Here is a 25,765-nt window from a genome sequence, read left to right on the forward strand (position 1 = left end):
CGGTGTTGGCCGTCGAATGGCGCTAGCTGCGCAGCATTTGTGCACCGCCGCCGTCAGTGTCAGCCAGTTTGCCGTGGCATACGGAGCTCCATCGCAGTCTTTAACACTGGTAGCATGCCGCGACAGCGTGGACGTGAACCGTATGTGCAGTTGACGGACTTTGAGCGAGGGCGTATAGTGGGCATGCGGGAGGCCGGGTGGACGTACCGCCGAATTGCTCAACACGTGGGGCGTGAGGTCTCCACAGTACATCGATGTTGTCGCCAGTGGTCGGCGGAAGGTGCACGTGCCCGTCGACCTGGGACCGGACCGCAGCGACGCACGGATGCACGCCAAGACCGTAGGATCCTACGCAGTGCCGTAGGGGACCGCACCGCCACTTCCCAGCAAATTAGGGACACTGTTGCTCCTGGGGTATCGCTGAGAACCATTCGCAACCGTCTCCATGAAGCTGGGCTACGGTCCCGCACACCGTTAGGCCGTCTTCCGCTCACGCCCCAACATCGTGCAGCCCGCCTCCAGTGGTGTCGCGACAGGCGTGAATGGAGGGACGAATGGAGACGTGTCGTCTTCAGCGATGAGAGTCGCTTCTGCCTTGGTGCTAATGATGGTCGTATGCGTGTTTGGCGCCGTGCAGGTGAGCGCCACAATCAGGACTGCATACGACCGAGGCACACAGGGCCAACACCCGGCATCATGGTGTGGGGAGCGATCTCCTACACTGGCCGTACACCACTGGTGATCGTCGAGGGGACACTGAATAGTGCACGGTACATCCAAACCGTCATCGAACCCATCGTTCTTCCATTCCTATACCGGCAAGGGAACTTGCTGTTCCAACAGGACAATGCACGTCCGCATGTATCCCGTGCCACCCAACGTGCTCTAGAAGGTGTAAGTCAACTACCCTGGCCAGCAAGATCTCCGGTTCTGTCCCCCATTGAGCATGTTTGGGACTGGATGAAGCGTCGTCTCACGCGGTCTGCACGTCCAGCACGAACGCTGGTCCAACTGAGGCGCCAGGTGGAAATGGCATGGCAAGCCGTTCCACAGGACTACATCCAGCATCTCTACGATCGTCTCCATGGGAGAATAGCAGCCTGCATTGCTGCGAGAGGTGGATATACACTGTACTAGTGCCGACATTGTGCATGCTCTGTTGCCTGTGTCTATGTGCCTGTGGTTCTGTCAGTGTGATCATGTGATGTATCTGACCCCAGGAATGTGTCAATAAAGTTTCCCCTTCCTGGGACAATGAATTCACGGTGTTCTTATTTCAATTTCCAGGAGTGTACTTCCGAGTGCTGAAGTTAAGCTGAATTACTAGCGTGTGTACTGTAAGTTGGGAATATTTAAGAAATGGCGTGTGCAGGACTTGAAATTAGAGACGAGTACTTCCACGTGGTGAGTACTGTGTGAGTCTCAATCTGTGTATGGTACAAAGGATAAAGAGAAGTACTCGTCCATGATATCAGTTGAGGACTCGCGTGTGTGATGAATATGTTCTTAATATTACTTTGCGTGTTATGTTTCCGTGTGACGCTTGATTCAAACTGTAATACTCTGAGAGAGAAGCAAGGTGAGTCAGCCGTCTATCCAACAACGCCACTTGGCTTGCATTGCACAGGAAGACGTGCATATATCCTTCAGAGTTCGTAGCAGGAAAGAAAAGTTACGAAGTGGGACAGTGTCGTGTGAAACTGGGATGAATACTAATTGAAGTGGGAAAGCTGAAAGTGAGGTGATTATAATGTTGTGACTATTCCTTGTGTTGTATTCCATGTTGCAGTGTGGTGTATGTCGTGTAATTTAAGTATGTGTGGTTTGCATGGGAGAGTAGCAAGGTAGTTTCAGAGGTAGTGGGTTATGCATGTTCCTTTTGTACCGCTCGGTCTCGAGGAAAGTTTCGTGATGATGGTTGTGAGAGTCGAAGTATGAGATATAGCAAAAGATCCACCATCCTATCCAGAAAGTGCACTGTAGCGTTAAATAATTACGAGACCAAAAGATAGAGAATCACCAATGTAAAGCCATGCCCACTGGGCGGAATTTCTCATGTGTTATTGTTGTAGGTTATAGAATTTGTGTGTTTAGGTTATAGAATTTATCGGAATAAAAAAGATAGTGAAAAGAAAAAGATTGGTGGCCTTTTCCTTCGAATAGTATATTGTCATGATACCCAGAATTTATAATGTGTGCGCCGTTCATATTCAGTGCGATGGCCACGTGTTGATCAAAGCCGTTAAATAAGAGAGAAAATGTGGTATTGCCAGTGCGTAGTGAACAGTCAGAGTTGTGTAAATTACTAATAGTCAGAAGTGAGTTATCCGTTTCCGTTGCGTATTATTCATACAGCAGAATAATTTGTAACTTGACTGTGAGTACTAGAGTTCATGTTACTTGATAACTAAGAATGAATCCACTCGCTTGGCAAACCACTCATCTTGCAGGCCTGACTGCTTGATGCTACAGTATGAGCAAGGCATGTGGGTGCCTCTCACAGCTCAGTGAGAGAGCACTTCGATTTCCCGCTGCGAATAAGGCGAGTACACCGTTCATTTGTTGCATATTTTTACGAGCTTAAAACAGGAGCGACTGCAGTAGTGGATAGGAACTGTGATTGTTGTGCACAGATGCGAGCTGAGTGGCGACCCTTCGCTCACAGCTCCAAGCTGCTTTGGCTTCCGTCACACAACTTGAGGCTGCTGTCTAGGGGCGTCACTGTGGGGGATCGAACTCGGGGATACGAGGGACGTCGAGCACGTCCCACATGTCTTCCGATCGGTCCACTGCTGTGACTGCCCCAGCCAGGTACTGCCTGCACTGAGGTTGACCCCTCACCCGTGGCCGAGCGGGAGGTCATTCCAAGTCTGGCAGGCAGCGAAAAACTTCCGAGGGGCCGATCGTAGGGCCTTCCGAATTCGTTTGACGAACAGGTTTCGGGCGTTATCTGTGGCTGACGATGTGTCTGAGCCGGATGCAGTCATCTACCCTGTTCCAGAGGAAGCTTCTCGGCCCACAAGGTCTGGGCATTCACAGAGGGTGGGTTTGATGGTCGTTGGGAACTCCAACGTTAGGCGCGTAATGGGGCCCCTTAGGAACATGGCTGCCCAGGAGGGGAAAGAAGCCAGTGTGCACTCCGTGTGCATTCCGGGGGGAGTCATTCGGATGTGGAAAGGGTGCTTCCGGATGCCATGAAGAGTACAGGGTGCAGCCAACTGCAGGTGGTGGCTCATGTCGGTACCAATGACGTGTGTCGCTTTGGATTGGAGCAGATTCTGTCTGGTTTCGGGCGGCTAGCGGAAATGGTAAAGACTGCCAGTCTTGCTTCCGAGATTGAGGTGGAGCTCACCATCTGCAGCATCGTCGATAGAACCGACTGTGGTCCTTTGTCGCAGAGCTGAGTGGAGGGTGTGAATAAGAGGCCGAGGCGTTTCTGTGACCGTGTAGGCTGCAGATTCCTTGACTTGTGCTGTCGGGTGGTGGGTCTCCGGCTTTCGCTTAATAGGTCAGGAGCCCACTACACACAGGAGGCGGCTACAGGGGTAGCGGGGCTGTGTGGAAGGGACTGGGCGATTTTTTAAGTTAGAGGGTCTCAGGGAACCACAAAAGGGGCGTCCGTCTAAAAGTGGGCAGGTAAAACACAGTAAGGCAGTTGTAGAAACGATTGGTATTGTAGTTATAAATTGTCGTAGCTGTGTTGGGAAAGAACCAGAGCTCTAAGCTCTAATAGAAAGCACTGAAGCTCAAATAGTTGTAGGTATAGAGAGCTGGCTAAAATCGAAAATAAGTTCAGCCGAAATTTTTTCAAACGATCTAACAGTGTTCAGTTTGGATAGATTAAATACAGTTGGTGGTGGAGTATTTATTGCTGTCAGAGGTAGTTTGCCTCGTAGCGAAAGTAGATAGTTGGTGTGAAATATTATGGGTAGAGGTTATAACTGACAATCGGACTAAATTATTAATTGTACCGTTTTACCGACCCCCCGACTCAGAAGATATAGTTGCTGAACAGTTCAAAGAAAACTTGAGTCATTTCAAATAGGTACCCTGCTCATACAATTATAGTCGGTGGTGGCTTCAATCTACCCCCGATATGCTGGAAAAAATATAAGTTTAAAGCCGGCGGCAGGCATAAAACGTCATCCGAAATAGTACTGAATGCTTTCTCAGAAAATTATTTTGAACAATTCTTTCATGAGCCCACTCGAAGCATAAATGGTTGCGAAAGCATACTTGACCTTTTAGCAACAAATAATCCTGGACAAATAGTGAGTATTGAGACAAATACAGGGATTAGCGACCATAAGGCAGTTGCTGCTATGCTGAATACAGTAACACCTGCAACCATCAAAAAGAAACGCAAAATACATCTATTTAAAAAAGCTGATGAAAATGCTCTTAACGCCTTTTTAAGAGACAGTCTTCACTTCTTCCGATCTGTTCATGTAAGTGTAGAAAAGGTGTGGAATGTTTTCAAAGAGATAGTATCGACAGCAGTTGAGAGATATATACCACATAAATTAATAATTGATGGTACTGATCCCCCATGGTACACAAAACTGGTCAGATCGTTGTTGCACAAGCAACGCAAAAAGCATATCAAATTTAAAAGAACGCAAAATCCCCAAGATTGGCAAAGTTATACAGAAGTTCGAAATATGGCGCGTACTTCAATGCGAGATGATTTTAATAATTTCCACAACGAAATTTCTGTCTCGAAAGCTGGCAGAAAACCCAAGGAGATTCTGATCATACATAAAACACACCAGTGGCAAGACACAATCAATACCTTCACTGCGGGATATCAACGGTGAAGTCACTGATGACAGTGCCACTAAAGCAGAGTTATTAAACACGGTTTTCCGAAACTCCTTCGCCAAGGAAGATGAAGTAAATATTCCTGAATTCCAATCAAGAAAAACTGCCACGATGAGAAACATAGAAGCAGATGTCTTCGGTGTTACAAAGCAGCTTAAATCGCTTAATAAAGGCAAGGCCTCCGGTCCAGATTGTATACCAGCCATGTTCCTCTCAGAGTATGCTGATAAAATAGTTCCATGTTTAGCAGTTATATACAACCACTCGCTCACAGGAAGTTCCGTACCTAAAGACTGGAAAATTGCTCAGGTCACACCAATACCCAAAAAGGGAAGTAGGAGTAATCCGCTGAATTACAGGCCTATATCACTAACGTCGATTTGCAGTAGGATCTTGGAACATATACTGTATTCGAACATTATGAAGTACCTCGAAGAAAACGGTTTATTGACACATAGTCAGCACGGATTCAGAAAATATCGTTCTTGTGAAACTCAACTAGCTCTTTATACTCATGAAGTAATAAGTGCTATCGACAGGGGATGTCAAATTGATTCCATACTTTTAGATTTCGAGAAGGCTTTCGACACCGTTCCTCACAAGCGTCTTCTAACCAAACTGCGCGCCTACGGAATATCGCCTCAGTTGTGCGACTGGATTCGTGATATCCTGTCAGAAAGGTCACAGTTCGTAGTAACAGACGGAAAGTCATCGAGTAAAACAGAAGTAATATCCGGCGTTCCTCATGGAAGTGTTATAGGCCCTCTATTGTTCCTGATCTATATTAACGATATAGGAGACAATCTAAGTAGCCGTCTTAGATTGTTTGCAGATGATGCTGTCATTTACCGTCTTGTAAAGTCATCAGATGATCAAAACGACTTGCAAAATGATTTAGATAAGATATCTGTATGATGTGAAAAGTGGCAATTGACCCTGAATAAAGAAAAGTGTGAAGATATTCACATGAGTACTGAAAGAAATCAACTAAATTTCGATTACGCGATAAGTCACACATATCTGAAGGCTGTAAATTCAGCTAAATACTTGGGGATTACAATTACAAATAAGCTAAATTGGAACTATCACATAGATAATATTGTGGGTAGAACAAACCAAAGACTGCGATTCATTGGCAGAACACTTAAAAGGTGCAACAGGTCTACTAAAGAGACTGCGTACACCATGCTTGTCCGCCATATCCTGGAGTACTGCTGTGCGGTGTGGGATCCGCATCAGGCGGAACTGATGGATGACATCTAAAAAGTACAAAGAAGGGCAGCTTGTTTTGTATTATCGCGAAATAGGGGAGACAGTGTCACAGACACGAAACGTGAATTGGAGTGGCAATCATTAAAACAAAGGCGTTTTCATTGCGATGGGATCTTCTCATGAAATTTCAATCACCTGTTTTCTCCTCCGATTCGAAAACATTCTGTTGCCACCCACCTACATAGGGAGAAATGATCATCACGATAAAATAAGCGAAATCAGGGCTCGCACAGAAAAATTTAAGTGCTCATTTTTCCCGCGTGCCATTCGAGACTGGAACGGTAGAGAGACAGCTTGAAGGTGGTTCATTGAACCCGCTGCCAGGCACTTTATTGTGAATAGCAGAGTAATCACGTAGATGTAGATGTAAAACTTTATTAGTAGATGTTCTCGGTATAGTTTACGTCTGTCTTCAAAACTCAGCTAGTTCAGTTTTTCACGGGTCAAACAAACCTGTGACCATTTGTGCTGTCCTTCTCTGTATACATTCAATATCCCCTGTTATTCCTGTTTGATATGGGTCCCACACACTTGAGTAGTGTTCTAGAACCGGTCGCACAACTGATTTGCAAGCAATCTCCTTTGTAGACTGATTGGACGTCCCCAGTATACTACCAATAAACCGAAATCGGCCATTTGTCTTACCTACAACTAAGCCTATGTGATCATTCCATTTGATATCCCAACAAAGTGTTACTCCCAGGTATTTGTATGAGTTGGCTGATTCCAGCAATGTCTCACTGATATTATAGTCATAGGATGCCATGCTCTTCGGTTTTGTGAAGGGCAAAATTTTACGTTTTTGAACACTTAAAATAAGTTGCCAAAATCTGTCTCAATATTTATGCATCTTCTTCCAGACAGTACTTCATTACCGATAACTGCATCATGTGAAAAAAGTCCGAGGTTAATATTAAAATTTTCTGCAACGTCATCAATATACAATATGAACAGCAAGGGTGCCAACACTTCCCTGGGTCATACCCGAGGTTACTTCTACATCTGACGATGATTCTCCATCCAAGAAAACATGCTGCGTCATCCCAACCAAAAAGTGCTCAATCCAGTCACAGATTTCTGTTGATATCCCATATATACTGGTTTTGATGACCAGCGGAGGTGTGGTACTGAGCCAAATGCTTTTCGGATGTCAATAAATACTACATCTACCTGCATGACATGTGAGAAAAGTTTGAGCTGGGTTTCCCATGATAGCTGTTTCGCTAATCTATGCTGGTTGGCATAGAGGAGGCCATTCAGTTTTCCAAGAACTGGGCACGATTTTTTGTTTGAGAGATTAACGATTGATTATAGTTAGAAGGGCTAACTCAGCCAGAAACTTAGTATAGAATCTGATATGGATTCCATCGAGCCTGGAGATTTGTTCAATTTTAACTGTTTCTCAACACCGCTGACACTAACATTTATTTCTCTCATTTTTTCAGTAGTCCGAGGATTAAAATGGGTCAATTCTGCTGGATCTTCCTTGCAAAGGAACCTTTGAAAACGAAGTTAAGCATTTCAACTTTTGCTTTGCTACCCTTAATTTTAGATCCTGTCTCATTCGATAGGGGCTGTACGCTAACTTTGATGCCACCAATAGCCTTTACATACGACCAGAATTTCTTTGACTTTTGTGGAAGATCATTTGACAGCATGGCTTTGTCTATAGCCCTATGGTTTGTTTTTTTAACTATAATGCAGAAATCTTTGTTTCTTTACAAGTTTGTTTATAGTAACTGTATACCTTGAGGGTCTCTCCTATTACGAATTGTTCTGCTGGGTACATCTCTATCTAGAGAAGTGTCAATTATTCTTCTAAATTTGAGCCATAGTCCCTCTACATGCTCCTGCCCTATGCTGCAAATTTCATGCTTCTCATTGAGATATGACGCTAGCGATTTTTCATCTACTTCACTGAATATATATATATATATATATATATATATATATATATATATATATATATATATATATATATATATATCTTCCTGCTTGTTTTAGTTGTCCTTTGTACTTTCGTAATTACTGTTGTCCCAACCGTGTCGTGGTCACTGATACCGGTTTCGATGAGGACATCCTCAAAGAGGTCAGGTCTACATCCCCAAAGAGGTTAGTTCTATTTTTTGCAGTTACATCTAATATATTTCAATCGTGAGTTTGATTCCGAACTGTCTGTTCTAGGTAGTTTTCAGAGAAGGCATTTAGTAATGTTTCGTAAGATGTCTTATCACACCTACGACTAGCAAATTTATAATCTTCCCGAATGATTGTTGGATGATTTAAGTCTCCACCGATGATTGCAGTATGATTGAGGAATTTACGTACAAGTGAACTGAGGTTTTCTCTAAAGTTTTCGTTTACATCATGAGTTTCGTGGGCGATAGAAGGATCCAATTATCATTTTATGCCCACCCCTGATACTGAGTTTTGCCCAAATGATCTCACATGCAGCTTCAATTTCTGTCTCGATGGATCACAATTTCTTGTCTATTGCGAAAAATACACTACCTCCATTTCCCATTTGCCTATCCTTTCGATATACACTTAAATTTTCCCCAAAAATCTCACTACTTTCAATTTCAGGTTTCAGCTAGCTTTCTGTACTTAGTATTATTCGAGCTTGACTGCTTTTCTTTCTTTCGATCTTACACTGATCCTTCTGGGTTTCCTACAGCTGTTGTTATCTGGAGTGGATAGAGAGTCGCCTAATCCAAAAAGCGCCGGCCGGAGTGGCCGAGCGGTTCTAGGCGCTACAGTGTGGAACCGCGCGACCGCTACGGTCGCAGGTTCGAATCCTGCCTCGGGCATGGATGTGTGTGATGTCCTTAGGTTAGTTAGGTTTAAGTAGTTCTAAGTTCTAGGGGACCGATGACCTCAGAAGTTAAGTCCCATAGCGCTCAGAGCTATTTGAGCCAATCCAAAAAGCCCTTGTGTGCACCCTATAAAGAGCCAGCTGCCTCAGTAACAGCCTCTGAGTGTAGCGCACACCTAACCCATTTAGGGGCACCCTACAGTTAGAGTGTCTGATGTGATCGTCACATCGATTCCCTATTTGCAAAACAGTGTGAAAGTGTTTCTGCACGAAGCACTCTTATAGAAGGTAAACAGCAATAATATGCAAATTCCCACTGGTTCCCTAACATATTCTCGTTGAGGACGTAAGTCCCAATCGTGGAAAAAGGGTTAAACGCAATTTGCGGAAAAATTCTCATTTTTGTTATGAAACCCTGCAGCTGATAATTATAAAAAAATGGTGTTAAATTAGACACATCAACTAAATAATATATATTAGGTTAGTATTTTTGGGTCCTGAGTCCACATATGACATCACTTTTTCAATCACTTGCGGTATTCTAACACTGCGACTTTGTTATAAACTAGAAAATTAGCTAGCCACATAAACTAGGATTGTATTTTAATGTTTCACTTTGAACAGAGGTTTTATTGGAGTATGAACCTGAGAACACCTCTTTATTACACAGGAACTGCGTGGGTTCGCTTGTATTTCCTTTCTTTCTTCTCTTTAAAGTATCTGATATAGGTTTTTCTCAAATAAGTTGCCTGAAGTCACGAACAGTAGTCTCCCATAATTCTGGCAATCCAATGTCCCTGATTCAGTCTTCCTCTCCCTTTAATGTCATTATGAAAAGGCTAACCTCGTTCCTCACTACTGCCCAAACCTTGAGGGGGAAACACAAGTTGGAAATTCAAACAAAGAACCTTGAGGACCATATTACAGTCTGATTCTTGAATTCTTAGAGCATAGTGGGTGCTACACAAATTGATGTGAGATATTTTGCTTCCTAAGGATAATAACAATCTCCTTGTTTAAAAGCCGCCGGCCGGTGTGGAACCGTGCTACCGCTACGGTCGAGGTTCGAATCTTGCCTCGGGCATGGATGTGTGTGATGTCCTTAGGTTAGTTAGGTTTAAGTAGTTCTAAGTTCTAGGGGACTGATGACCTCAGATTTCAGTCCCATAGTACTCAGAGCCACTTGAACCGTTTTTGATTAAAAGCCAATCATCATTCGCAGTTAAAGTATTTTTTCATTGAACGTTGGAAATAACAACGACATCTTGGGTTGTCGGGTGTTCCGGGGTAATGTCAGCGTCGTACTTGTACGATACTTCGGTAATGTAGTTCGTAACCTTTATCAAGAGTGTTTTTTATTTTATTTTATTTATTTATTTATTTATTTTTATTTATTTATTTATTTATTTTTTTTTTTTTTTGCATTTTTCATTCCCTTCTCAGATGGGGAAGGGCGAACTGTTCGAGGGCTTGCTGTATTGCTGTGTACCCTTTTGAGCCACTGGATTTTACATTTTGTTTTTAATTTACATTTATTTATTTAATCCAAGTCAGTGCACTTTCTTGTTGACAATACACTACTGGCCATTAAAATTGCTACACCACAAAGATGACGTGATACAGACGCGAAAGCTAACCAACAGGAAGACGATGCTGTGATATGCAAATGATTAGCTTTCCAGAACATTCACACAAGGTTGGCGCCGGTGGCGACACCTACAACGAGCTGACATGAGGAAAGTTTCCAATCGATTTCTCATACACAAAAAGCAGTTGATCGGCGTTGCCTGGTGAAACGTTGTTGTGATGCCTCGTGTAAGGAGGAGAAATGCGTACCATCATGTTTCCGACTTTGATAAAGGTCGGATTGTAGATTATCGCGATTGTGGTTCATCGTATCGCGACACTGCTGCTCGTGTTGGTCGAGATCCAATGACTGTTACCAGAATATGGAGTCGGTGGGTTCAGGAGGGTAATACGGAACGCCGTGCTGGATCCCAACGGCCTCGTATCACTAGCAGTCGAGATGACAGGCATCGTACACGGATGGCTGTAACGGAGCGTGCAGCCACGTCTCGATCCCTGAGTCAACAGATGGGGGCGTTTGCAATACAAAAACCATCTGCACGAACAGTTCGGAGACGTTTGAAGCAGCATGGACTATCAGCTCGGAGACCATGGCTGCGATTACCCTTGACGCTGCATCACAGACAGGAGCGCCTGCGATGGTGTACTCAACGACGAGCCTGGGTGCACGAATGGCAAAGCGTCATTTTTTCGGATGAATCCAGGTTCTGTTTACACCATCATGATGGTCGCATCCGTGTTTGGCGACATCGCGGCGAACGCACATTGGAAGCGTATATTCGTCATCGCCGTACTGGTGTATCACCCGGCGTGATGGTATGGGGTGCCCTTGTTTACACGTCTCGGTCATCTCTTGTTCGCATTGACGGCACTTTGAACAGTGGACGTTACATTTCAGATGTGTTACGACCCGTGGCTCTACCCTTCATTCGATTCCTGTGAAACCCTACATTTCAGCAGGATAGAGCACGACCGCATGTTGTAGGTCCTGTACGGGCCTTTCTGGAAACAGAAAATGTTTGACTGCTGCCCTGACCAGCACATTCTTCAGATCTCTCACCAATTGAAAACGTCTGGTCAATGGTGGCCGAGCAACTGGCTCGTCCCAATAAGCCAGTCACTACTCTTGATGAACTGTGGCATTGTGTTGAAGCTGCATGGGCAGCTGTACCTGTACGCACCATCCAAGCTCTGTTGGACTCAATGCCCAGGTGTATCAAGGCCGTTATTACGTCCAGAGGTGGTTGTTTTGGGTACTGATTTCTCGGGATCTATGGACCCACAGCGAAATCATTGCTCACACGGAAAGATACAGGTGTTCGTTTTTTCCGCGCTCTGGTCGAGAGTCGAATAATAGAGAATTATTGTGGAAGTGGTTCGTTGGACCTTCTACCAGCTATTTAAGTGTGATTTGCAGAGTATTTATGTAGAAGTGGGTATAGATATACTTATCGATAGTTGAAAACATTAATACTGAGACATTAATTCAGTTATCTCTAGTTAAGATGCAAAAACTTTCTAATGAAATATTAAATCAAACACAAAAGTAAGATCTAAAGACTTAGTTAACTTTTTTTCTTTTTTCTCTGACACAATCGTCTCAAAACACATTAAGAATTGTCCTGTCTTCGTGCACAACTTACAATTTGCTCAACGTACTGAATCTTTTTTTTTATGATTTTCGTGTATGATTCTCCACATTACTTGCACATATATTGGAATAGAGTTTTTGATTCTTTTGTGTATTGGGGCTGGTGGCCCATAATATCGGCCTCCCAAGAAGATACCCCCCCCCCCCCCCCCCCCCGCCTGTGTTCTGGCAGTAGCCTATTTCAATCTTTCTGGGTCTCAAAGACCACAAGTTTTGGACTGTGGGGTTTTCGTTTGTAAAAGGTAGGTCTTTTTATTAAGCCTGGAACTAAACACACAAACACAAATAATTATTAATTTGATTAGAAATCTTACTCAAAAAATAAAAAATATTTTATTTACAAGTAGGCTGTACTAGTGTATCAGTCTCCTGCAAATAAATTTTAAGTAATTTACTAATATATGTAATGGGTAATAATGAATAATACTGTGCACTCATCTTCATGAGCCTCTGTGAACACCGTAAAGGTGCATGCTAAATCTTTTGATCGAACATACAAAAACAACCGTTATGTGATGTTACTGGCAACTGACGAAAAATCTGTGTCATGTTACTGGATTTTATTGCAGCATGTACCCCGATCTAGGAGAGAGACGGCGCACGTTATACATACCATAACCATGGTAGCCAAGATGGCCGCAATAGAATCAAACATGGCCAACAGAACTCATTGTTAAAACAACTACTTAAGCATTTGGAAGCCGGCCGGTGTGGCCGTGCGGTTCTAATAAGCGCTTCAGTTTGGAACCGCGTGACCGCTACGGTCGCAGATTCTAATTCTGCCTCGGACATGGACGTGTGTGATGTCCTTAGGTTAGTTAGGTTTAAGTAATATTTATAGACTTACCTCAGTTATTGGTCTAGAGCTTCTGTAAAACTTTCTTGAGCGAAATACAGTTTTACTATGGCATGGCGTCCACTGAGCAACTGCAAGGCCAATATGCGCACATTCTGTCGGTGTTTGCCGAAGCTAAGGAATGGTGCGCAGTGTATACCGCATGCTGTGCCTCTCTCAGATTTACCCTGCTTTACGCAGCACACAATGCTGTAAAATATGTTCACGTTATTCCTCATTTACCGTTTCTTTTAGAGTAACAAGGAGACGTCATCCTAACCACGAGAAACATCCCCGCCCCATCACATCGTCTTGCTGTGTAGTTCACTGTTGGCATTATACATGATGACAGGCGCAATGTACCGAATCCCTTCTCCCCCCCCCCCCCCCCCCCGTCTGCCCAGCACCCCCCTCTTATGGTTCCTCGTCCTCCATCGGCTCCTTTCCCCCCTTCACCCCATTTCGTTTTTCCTCTCCTCCCCTCCCACCTTTTCTTTCCCATCATCTGTCCATGGTCCCCCCCCCCCCCTCTACCCTCGGCTGTGGTATGTCATATTTGTGACAACTTTTTAGTGCAGTGTTCAAGTGAATGTTCAGCGTTGTTCGTCTTTCCAAAGTGCTGCGAACAGAAATCATGCTGTCGCTGTGTGTGAATTTTATATCTCTTGCGAACAGAAACCAGACCGTTGCCGTGTTTTATAATTGTCTCTCTATTATTTTACCTGTCTGCTTCATATGTATTTTATTAGCATCCCCAACCCTTTGTTCTATGTTTTAAGTTCCACGATTTTCCGCCATGTTGCCATTGAAGTCACCTATTTTATCGCGTGCTTTTCTTGTTTATTATCTTCATCTTTTTAAAACAAATTCTGTAGGCTGAAGAGCGGCATACTAAGCTGCTGCCAGCCCGCCCCCTTCGGGGAGAATCGAAACTCAATAGAGAAAAAGAAAAGTACCGAATTTTTATCTCGACATTCGTTTCTCAGTACACCCTACCCTCTAACACCCTTACAAGCATTTCTCCAGGCATTCGCCAAATCTACGACGCTGCGCCATATTGCCACAGGCTATAGTGAGATTCATCACTCCAAATCAATCGTTTCTAGTCATGTACTGACCAGTACCAGCGCCCCTTCAACCACATCAAGCCTTACTTAGCACTGACAAAAGAAGTGTGTCGATTATGGGGATCAACTCGACCAATATACCCCATTAGTTTTAGATCCCTGTACATAGGCATTGTGGTAGAGGACTGCAGGTAGCATCTTGTAACTGGCGAGTGATTCCTTCCCTTGATTTCAAGCGATATCTAACAACCATTCTCCGCCATACTCGACGGTTCCTGTCTGTCAGAACATGAGATCTCCCTGGTCTTGGTTTAGTTATAGTTGTTCTTTTGTGTTTCCACTTCACAGTCACATCACCAACAGTCGACCTAGGCAGCTTTAGAAGGGTTGAAATGTCTCTGATGGATTTGATACTAAGTTGACATCCAGTGAACAGTCCACGTTCGAAGTCACCGAACTCTCGTGTCTGGAAGTCACCGAACTCTCCTGTCTGACTCACTCTGCTGTTACTGCTTCTCTACTGAAAACATAATACTTCCCACCTCAGTTTTAGCTGGCGGGTCTACCTCTCCTGTCATTTACTAGCCAATACCTGTCATCTAGTGGTCCTGATACTTTTGATGCCGCGCGGGGCAGCCGCGCGGTCAAGGGCGCCTTGCTACGGTTCGCGCGGCTCCCCCCGTCGAGTTCTTCCTCGGGCATGGGTGTGTGTGTTGTCCTTAGCGTAACTTAGTTTAAGTTAGATTAAGTGGTGTGTAAGCCTAGGGACCGATGACCTCAGCAGTTTGGTTCCATAGGAACTTACCACCATACTTTTGATGAGACAGTGTATCTTTTCGGAAATTAGCACTACGAGAAAATCAGACAAATCAGAGCTCATACGGAGGTTTATAGAGAGTCGTTCCTCTTCCATTCGCGAGAGGAACATGTAAGGGGGCAAGATAATGGTACGAGAAGTACGCTCCACCACAGGCAGTAAGGTGCAGCTGGGACGCCATGATGTTGGAACCACATACATGCCGGATGACGAAGATTTCTGCAGGGCCTAGGAATTTTCTGCCGCTGTCAACCCCACTACTCGTCTACATGAGTTATTACGCATCGTCCGGGTGTAACTATCTATCAGCAATAGCAACTGGTGCACTCCACAATTCGCAGACACTCGTTTTCGACCGTCAGAGATATTTGGCAACAAGTGTGATTTCCTGGGTTTCGACTCTTGTTTCCAGACTACCATGCCTTGTCTCAAATTGAAACGTTGACCATACTGCATATTCTCTGAAAATTTGCGTCATCAGATTTGTACCGATACCTGTTCATAAATTTAGAATCTGCTTTGAACCTAGTCCAATTTACAGAGGAGTATATGCATACATGTTATTTCTGGAGATTCTATTAGGCACTTTCAGGATAATGGGAAATACAGAACCGAAAAAGACGAGGAGCCGGCCGCAGTGGCCGAGCGGTTCTAGGCCCTTCAGACGGAACTGCGCGACTGCTACGGTCGCAGGTTCGAATCTTGCCTCGGGCATGGATGTGTGTGATGTCCTTAGGTTAGTTAGGTTTAAGTAGTTCTAAGTTCTATTGGACTGATGACCTCAGATGTTAAGTCCCATAGTGCTCAGAGCCATTTGAACCATTTTGAATTAGACGAGGAGATTCCAATTGTGTTCTTAGGAACTTAGAGGGTGTTTCTAGAATAAAAAACTAGGCAAGAGATCAAGAAAAATTGCCGTAGCTGATCATATTTAAATCATTTCGGTATTATGATTACTTTTTAGTGTTTACTAGTTGTGCACATAAAATTCAAAAACTACTGGAATAAATTAATATATCAAATTTGAAAGTAACACCGATAACCAGTTGTAATAAAGCTAAAGTAGTGTGTAATGAACACGTCCGAAACATAATAAAAGAAATCAACAATGAAGTCATATGACCAGCTGAAATGTTTTTGGGTTCACTGCTGTTGACCACAGACAGGTGCTAGGGATCATGACATGAGCCCTATGGTAGCACGTGGATCAGCCGATGGCAAATGAGGATGGGTCTCCGTCTCCTCACCTGGACAACGGCTGACAGTATAGTAAACCGTCAGTAAAACACCCCTGTTTATAATAATCAGTTACTCAAGAAAACTACAACGACGGAGTCGAAGCCAGACAGAAGGTCGTTGGCCTCTGTGACGTAAGTGGCCGCGGACTCACAGTGTATCTGCCACAGAATTGCGGCTGCCCGGCATGCTGATGTCTTCACAGCTGGGGAAGACTGTCGCAAGCACTTCACCATCGGCAAGGGATGACTGAGGAGGCTCCACGTGGCTCAGGTGCTCCAAGGACAAAGCGGCTTAATATACAGGGTGTTAAACCATGGTATCCGAGATGACCAAAGATGATGGCGTTTGCCCACCCGAAATGGTACTCAGCAACAATGTAGACCCATACACTCCAGATGACAGGGACACTATAGCTCGGTAGCAAGCTGACTCAGGCTCGAACTACTGACCGACCAGGAAGGTGGCTGCCAACAGGAGGTAGTCACCCAGAAGGCGACCCAGCAGGAAATTGACTGCACCCAGACATAAGCTCAAGTGGAAACTTGCAGCTACTGGTGGCGTAGTCCATGGATTGCGGATGGCTATATCATCTTGTGCTGAAAATGGTCTCTGTGTCTATCTATCTATCACTTGCGCCTTGTGCCGCGGTTACGCAGGATTGGCCATGATTAATCAGATTTGGCATGTTAATGTGAAGGGGTGGCCGGATGCCCTTCCTGCCACCACCCTGTACCCTCCCTCCCCCCCTGGACGGAATTAGTGTACCCCAGCTGTCTGTGTCTAGTGGAATCAGTGAAAGAGTGCGAATGTGTTCAGATGTCTCGCCGCGCGGGATTAGCCGAGCGGTCGGGGGCGCTGCAGTCGTGGATTGTGCGGCTGGTCCCGGCAGAGGTTCGAGTCCTGGGCATGGGTGTGTGTGTTTGTCCTTAGGATAATTTAGGTTAGCTAGTGTGTAAACTTAGGGACTGATGACCTTAGCAGTTAAGTCCAATAAGATTTCAAACACATTAAATTTAAATTTTAAAATCAGATGTCTGCTAGCTGTGTAACTGAGGAACGTGGGGACCAGCCCGGTATTCACCTAGCGGGATGTGGAAAGACGCCTAAAAACCACATCCAGGCTGGCCGGCACACCAGCTCTCATCGTTCATCCGCCAGGCGGATTCGATCCAGGACCGGCGCGCCTACCGAAGTCCAGGAAGCTCTTTTTTTTTTTTGTTATCTCGTTTTGTTTGTTTTCGTTCGTTGCATCTGCTCGGGGCGGATGTCGCAAGACATCCGTTTCAGTTCGTCGTTGTCCCATTAACTCAGTTTTTTTATTACAGAGGGCAGCTAACCGCTGACCGAACACGCTTAGCTACCGTGCCAGCGTGCTCTCGGCTACCCCGGCGGGTTGCAAGTGGTCTCTGTGTCGTAGTCATTATATGGCATAGACTGCATCACACGACATTCTGTACCCACTTGTATACTGCTGCATATAACGGACGTCTAAGATTGAGGTTCTGAAATGGGGAGCATACAAGGTGATGAAAAAAATGCTACATTTGGTGGTCGGCATGTTATTCCTCATTCCAGTTCAAGACAAAAGTGTTTCTAACAAAAACTAGTTCCGCCAATAGGTTTAATAGAAATGCAATTTAAAAAACAAGGCTCTGGCAATGCTGTAATGGCCTGCAGTGTTTCCAAGACAAGGTAGCGTGAGTTCTGCACTGTGCCACAGGCGTCCCACCAGCTCACTAAGCGAAGTAGTGCTGTAGGAACAGATATGCAGGCAAGCCAACGTTTCAGTCGAGTTTGCGCCAAACTTTCTTTTTTCGTATAAGTATCAAGTTTATCCAATTTACACCTCCATAATGCGGCATCTTGTGTATTTCATACTGTTACTGTCACCTTCATATAAACAAAGGAATTTCTTACAGACACAAACGACCACTTTGTTTTGTCCATGAAACAAATAAAGCCAATAAACAATAATAGTGGATACAGTAACATTGTCTGTATCCAATGAGGTACAAAAAACACAATACAGAGGCTACACTAGACTGCACACTACACTACGTTTGATCTCCGGGCTTATCTTCGCAAAGCTGGTATGCCCATTTACGAGCGATGTTCACTTTAGAGATGTTCAGAGCGACCACCCTTGCATTTGTAAACACTTCGCCACTCTCTGGATCATACTTTGCTGGACCCTATGCAATACACCGGCATCCACCATCGTCAAAGCAGCATGCACGCAAGCTGTTGGGCCGTGTACATCCATGAATAGAGTATTACAAACTTGTTCTTAAAGTGTTCCCACAAATAAAAGTCTAGTGAATTAAGGTCTATGGAATATGGAGACCAGAACATTTGACGTCCACGACCAGTCGATTTCTCTGGAAACGCTTAATTTAAATAGTAACGCACATTCATTCCAACGTGTAGCGGTACACCATCATGCTGAAACCATAGCTGTCACCGAACACCAAGCTGAAAGTTTTCTCGTGCGTCAGGCAAAGTGCTACAAAGAAACTCACGAAACTGGGGCGTATTCAACTTGTATCGCAATAGGTAAGGGCCTAAATGCTTGGTCTCTTAGGAATTCACACAACCAAGCGCCTAAATGCACTCCTCTCACGATTCTAGCCCACCTTCACAAGAAAAGCTAGATTCGTCAGTTCATATCAAGCTGTTTATAAAATGTACGTTATCCTCCATACAGTGGAAAAGCCATTGATAAAACTGTACTCGTTGAAAGCGCTTTTCTGGCAGCTGGTATTGAGTTAACGTGTAATGATACAGATTTTTTTTTCTGAGTGAGGTACGACGGCTGGTATGGTAGTGCCGGGTGATACGCGTTCCTCTGTACATTCCGATGTGCTGCACGATGTGACAGTGTTTCCAGATCCTCATTTTCAAGTATGTGTTTTCAAACTTTACCCGATTTGATTTTGCTAGATGAAATTGTCTTGAATCTATATGAGGAATCACATGCCGACCTCCAAGTGCGACTGAAATGCCTGGGCTAGCAGGACAGATCGTATTAGGTTGTGGAAAGGGGCCAAAATGAGTTCCATTCAGTTTCACTCTACATGCAAACTTTTATTTATCAACACACAAAATTACAAAACTTTAATCGCCATCCTTTGATTAATTTTAGATCGGCTGTAGGCCACATTCAAAATCAAAGACACAAGGCCTAAGCAAAATTGAAATACAAGATCTTCTGAAGGTTTCACCCAAGAATATTTTCTAAATCTTCAATCTAATCGGCTGAAGGCCTTAGCAATTTAATTTTAATGGAACTACGCTGGAGGCCGCATGTTAAGCAATAAGAGGAGTTTCAATCAAAAGACAGAAGGCCTTATCTTAAAACATTTCATATACATAAAGAATAACAATCTCATGCCGTAAGGGCAAGATAAGGACATTAATTTAAGATATATTAATACTCAGCTTAAGGCCACACATCAACACAATAATTTAACGGCTTAAGGCCTTAAAACATTTGATGTAAAATTCGGCTGAAAGCCCCATATAAGGAATAACAAGCTTATGTCTAAAGGGCAAAACAGGAACATTAATTCAGGATATATAAAAACTCGGCTGAAGGCCACACATCAACCAAATAACTAAAATTCAAACAGAGAAGTTACTATGTAACAGACACGGAACGGCGCTCAGAAGTCTCCAATGGTCGACCTGGAGTTGTAACACGAACGCCCGTTAAGGCGAGACAGGCAGCCTGACCAACAGTCTCTAAATCGGAAGGTAACCCAACCGACAGACAGCCGAAGAACCAACCATCTGATTTCGGACACCAGACCAAAAACACAATAACCAAAATGCCAGCGAGGCAAAGAGACCAGTAACACTCGTCTTCAAATATTGGTTTGTTAATAAGCCAATGCACAATAACTACTGACATACATGAATATCGCAACGGCTGTGGAACTACACGTCCTGACGTACAGGTTCAACACGGTAAGAAAACACTCACTCGCTGCTCTGTCGCAGCCGACCAACTGGCTACAGCAGTACGCAGACAGCATTACGGCATTTAAAGCACTGCTCCGTCGAACTGACACAGGCTACACAGTGTTGCACGAAACACCGAAATACTCGTAAAACGAATCACTGATTAACAACTAGAACAAACAAAGGCGGACATACACACAAACCTGAAGGACGGTCGGTGGCGAAACACAAGTCCTCTGACCAAACAACCGACCAACAACCAACCAAGGTCGTTGACACTCAAACCACGTGCGTCCGCTGTCCGTCGGGAAGTGGGAGACACGGCGATCCGGGAATACTGGCTCGGTAATCATGCAGAGGTAACTCTTGCCCATTGGCCATGACGTATCTGCACAAGAAAGAATCGTGCCACGTCCAGCACGATGACCCAGTGACGAGGCCCAGAAACCGTCAAAAGACCAAACACGCGTCGCCAAAAGAGGCGACCAACTGAACCACCGATCAACGGTCGATACCACTGCCATCTCCGTCCGTCGGACAGTTCATCCTGTGTCGCGAGCAGCCAGCGAGTACTGGCTGTTCGCGCCTCCCTAGCGCTCCGTCCCCGACTGCTGCTACGTCCGTACTGCATTTCTGCCGCATTCCGACTCCAGCCGCTCCAGGTCCGATCTCTCCCACGACACACCGCGACCGGGAAGTAATAGCCGTACAGGAAAGATAATACGGCAGGGCAAATATCGATACGCGCTGCTGCTGCCACTCAAGGGCAGGCAAGACAGTAATTCAGTGACACCAGTAATTGAAATTTAAAATGACGAGGCCGTCGTAAGATGTTACATAATAGATGGCACGAACATGAGCCACGCTCGGCTCAGTGACATTTATTCTTCTGCTTTTGTATGTGAGTTAACTGGCTAATATTCCTCCATCGGCAGCGCTCCTGCCATGGAACTCATAGCAAGGCGGAGCGGCGACATTGGCATTGGGCGGCAGTGACTTCATTTTCTCTGGTTTTCTTGTTTGCTCAGCTAATTCAGCTTGTTAAAGCCGTAATTCTATCCCAGGTGCTAGCTGGCGTCTTCCACTTTGTCTTCAACGAGTGTTCATGCGTTCTGAATATGCCTTCTTGCGTTGCCTGGTCGTCAGGCTGACCACTGCCATCCTCTCTATGACGTCGTTCCGGGCCCCCTGAACGTCAGGAACCAATAATCTTGCCACAGTTGTAACACTGGTTTCTGTCATATCGTCGAAATTAAGCACTGCTGGTCTTGACTAGCACTTGGATGGGCGACCGTCCAGGTCTGCCGAGCGCTGTTGGTAAGCGGGATGAACTCAGCCTTTGTGAGGGCAATTGAGGAGCTACTTGATTGAGAAGTAGCGGCTCCGGTAACGAAAGCTGACAATGGCTGGGAGAGCGGTGTGCAGACTACATACCCCTACATATCAGCATCGATTGATACCTGTCGGCTGAGGTTGTCACGGCGGTCGGTCGGTACCGTTGGTCATACCAAGACCTGTTCTACATCTACATCTACATTGATACTCCGCAAGCCACCCAACGGTGTGTGGCGGAGGGCACTTTACGTGCCACTGTCATTACCTCCCTTTCCTGTTCCAGTCGCGTATGGTTCGCGGGAAGAACGACTGTCTGAAAGCCTCCGTGCGCGCTCTAATCTCTCTAATTTTACATTCGTGATCTCCTCGGGAAGTATAAGTAGGGGGAAGCAATATATTCGATACCTCATCCAGAAACGCACCCTCTCGAAACCTGGCGAGCAAGCTACATCGCGATGCAGAGCGCCTCTCTTGCAGAGTCTGCCACTTGAGTTTATTAAACATCTCCGTAACGCTATCACGGTTACCAAATAACCCAGTGACGAAACGCGCCGCTCTTCTTTGGATCTTCTCTATCTCCTCCGTCAACCCGACCTGGTACGGATCCCACACTGATGAGCAATACTCAAGTATAGGTCGAACGAGTGTTTTGTAAGCCACCTCCTTTGTTGATGGACTACATTTTCTAAGCACTCTCCCAATGAATCTCAACCTGGTACCCGCCTTACCAACAATCAGTTTTATATGATCATTCCACTTCAAATCGTTCCGTACGCATACTCCCAGATATTTTACAGAAGTAACTGCTACCAGTGTTTGTTCCGCTATCATATAATCATACAATAAAGGATCCTTCTTTCTATGTATTCGCAATACATTGCATTTGTCTATGTTAAGGGTCAGTTGCCACTCCCTGCACCAAGTGCCTATCCGCTGCAGATCTTCCTGTATTTCGCTACAATTTTCTAATGCAGCAACTTCTCTGTATACTACAGCATCATCCGCGAAAAGCCGCATGGAACTTCCGACACTATCTACTAAGTCATTTATATATATTGTGAAAAGCAATGGTCCCATAACACTCCCCTGTGGCACGCCAGAGGTTACTTTAACGTCGGTAGACGTCTCTCCATTGATAACAACATGCTGTGTTCTGTTTGCTAAAAACTCTTCAATCCAGCCACACAGCTGGTCTGATATTCCGTAGGCTCTTACTTTGTTTATCAGGCGACAGTGCGGAACTGTATCGAACGCCTTCCGGAAGTCAAGAAAAATAGCATCTACCTGGGAGCCTGTATCTAATATTTTCTGGGTCTCATGAACAAATAAGGCGAGTTGGGTCTCACACGATCGCTGATTCCGGAATCCATGTTGATTCCTACATAGTAGATTCTGGGTTTCCAGAAATGACATGATACGCGAGCAAAAAACATGTTCTAAAATTCTACAAGAGATCGACGTAAGAGATATAGGTCTATAGTTTTGCGCATCTGCTCGACGACCCTTCTTGAAGACTGGGACTATCTGTGCTCTTTTCCAATCATTTGGAACCCTCCGTTCCTCTAGAGACTTGCGGTACACGGCTGTTAGAAGGGGGGCAAGTTCTTTCGCGTACTCTGTGTAGAATCGAATTGGTATCCCGTCAGGTCCAGTGGACTTTCCTCTATTGAGTGATTCCAGTTGCTTTTCTATTCCTTGGACACTTATTTCGATGTCAGCCATTTTTTCGTTTGTGCGAGGATTTAGAGAAGGAACTGCAGTGCGGTCTTCCTCTGTGAAACAGCTTTGGAAAAAGGTGTTTAGTATTTCAGCTTTACGCGAGTCATCCTCTGTTTCAATGCCATCATCATCCCGTAGTGTCTGGATATGCTGTTTCGAGCCACTTACTGATTTAACGTAAGACCAGAACTTCCTAGGATTTTCTGTCAAGTCGGTACATAGAATTTTACTTTCGAATTCAATGAACGCTTCACGCATAGCCCTCCTTACGCTAACTTTGACATCGTTTAGCTTCTGTTTGTCTGAGAGGTTTTGGCTGCGTTTAAACTTGGAGTGGAGCTCTCTTTGCTTTCGCAGTAGTTTCCTAACTTTGTTGTTGTACCACGGTGGGTTTTTCCCGTCCCTCACAGTTTTACTCGGCACGTACCTGTCTAAAACGCATTTTACGATTGCCTTGAACTTTTTCCATAAACACTCAACATTGTCAGTGTCGGAACAGAAATTTTCGTTTTGATCTGTTAGGTAGTCTGAAATCTGCCTTCTATTACTCTTGCTAAACAGATAAACCTTCCTCCCTTTTTTTATATTCCTATTAACTTCCATATTCAGGGATGCTGCAACGGCCTTATGATCACTGATTCCCTGCTCTGTACATACAGATTCGAAAAGTTCGGGTCTGTTTGTTATCAGTAGGTCCAATATGTTATCTCCACGAGTCGGTTCTCTGTTTAATTGCTCGAGGTAATTTTCGGATAGTGCACTCAGTATAATGTCACTCGATGCTCTGTCCCTACCACCCGTCCTAAACATCTGAGTGTCCCAGTCTATATCTGGTAAATTGAAATCTCCACCTAAGACTATAACATGCTGAGGAAATTTATGTGAAATGTATTCCAAATTTTCTCTCAGTTGTTCTGCCACTAATGCTGCTGAGTCGGGAGGTCGGTAAAAGGAGCCAATTATTAACCTAGTTCGGTTGTTTAGTGTAACCTCCACCCATAATAATTCACAGGAACTATCCACTTCTACTTCACTACAGGATAAACTACTACTAACAGCGATGAACACTCCACCACCGGTTGCATGCAATCTATCCTTTCTAAACACCGTCTGTACCTTTGTAAAAATTTCGGCAGAATTTATCTCTGGCTTAAGCCAGCTTTCTGTACCTATAACGATTTCAGCTTCGGTGCTTTCTATCAGCGCTTGAAGTTCCGGTACTTTACCAACGCAGCTTCGACAGTTGACAATTAGAATACCGATTGCTGCTTGTTCCCCGCATGTCCTGACTTTGCCCCGCACCCGTTGAGGCTGTTGCCCTTTCTGTACTTGCCCAAGGCCATCTAACCTAAAAAACCGCCCAGCCCACGCCACACAACCCCTGCTACCCGTGTAGCCGCTTGTTGCGTGTAGTGGACTCCTGACCTATCCAGCGGAACCCGAAACCCCACCACCCTATGGCGCAAGTCGAGGAATCTGCAGCCCACACGGTCGCAGAACCGTCTCAGCCTCTGATTCAGACCCTCCACTCGGCTCTGTACCAAAGGTCCGCAGTCAGTCCTGTCGACGATGCTGCAGATGGTGAGCTCTGCTTTCATCCCGCTAGCGAGACTGGCAGTCTTCACCAAATCAGATAGCCGCCGGAAGCCAGAGAGGATTTCGTCCGATCCATAGCGACACACATCATTGGTGCCGACATGAGCGACCACCTGCAGATGGGTGCACCCTGTACCCTTCATGGCATCCGGAAGGACCCTTTCCACATCTGGAATGACTCCCCCCGGTATGCACACGGAGTGCACATTGGTTTTCTTCCCCTCTCTTGCTGCCATTTCCCTAAGGGGCCCCATTACGCGCCTGACGTTGGAGCTCCCAACTACCAGTAAGCCCAACCTCTGCGACTGCCCGGATCTTGCAGACTGAGGGGCAACCTCTGGAACAGGACAAGCAGCCATGTCAGGCCGAAGATCAGTATCAGCCTGAGACAGAGCCTGAAACCGGTTCGTCAGACAAACTGGAGAGGCTTTCCGTTCAGCCCTCCGGAATGTCTTTCGCCCCCTGCCACACCTTGAGACGACCTCCCACTCTACCACAGGTGAGGGATCAGCCTCAATGCGGGCAGTATCCCGGGCAACCACAGTCGTAGTCCGATCAGGGGATGCGTGGGACGAGCTGGCCGTCCCCGACAAACCCCCATCCCGACCCCCACAGTGATGCCCATTGGCAACAGCCTCAAGCTGTGTGACCGAAGCCAACACTGCCTGAAGCTGGGAGCGAAGGGATGCCAACTCAGCCTGCATCCGAACACAGCAGTTGCAGTCCCTATCCATGCTAAAAACTGTTTTGCTAAGAACGTCTGAACTAATCTACAGAGAGCGCAAACAAATCGACAAAATTTAAACGGTTATTAAAATACAAGATTGCCTAGTAAATGCAGTAATGCTGCTACTTGCGCACTGCTGACACTGCTCGGCGGCGGAAGGAGACTAAGCGAAATTACACTATTCAGGTACTAAAACACGATGCTACACTCTCAAATACTATAACACGCCCGAAATTTATGAATTAAACAATGCAAGAACCAAAAACACGCAAAGAAATTAAGAATTAAACTATGTAACAAATGAGTGAGCTAGGAGTAAACGAC

This window comes from Schistocerca americana, chromosome 2 (assembly GCF_021461395.2).
Source record: "Schistocerca americana isolate TAMUIC-IGC-003095 chromosome 2, iqSchAmer2.1, whole genome shotgun sequence".
NCBI lineage: Eukaryota > Metazoa > Arthropoda > Insecta > Orthoptera > Acrididae > Schistocerca > Schistocerca americana.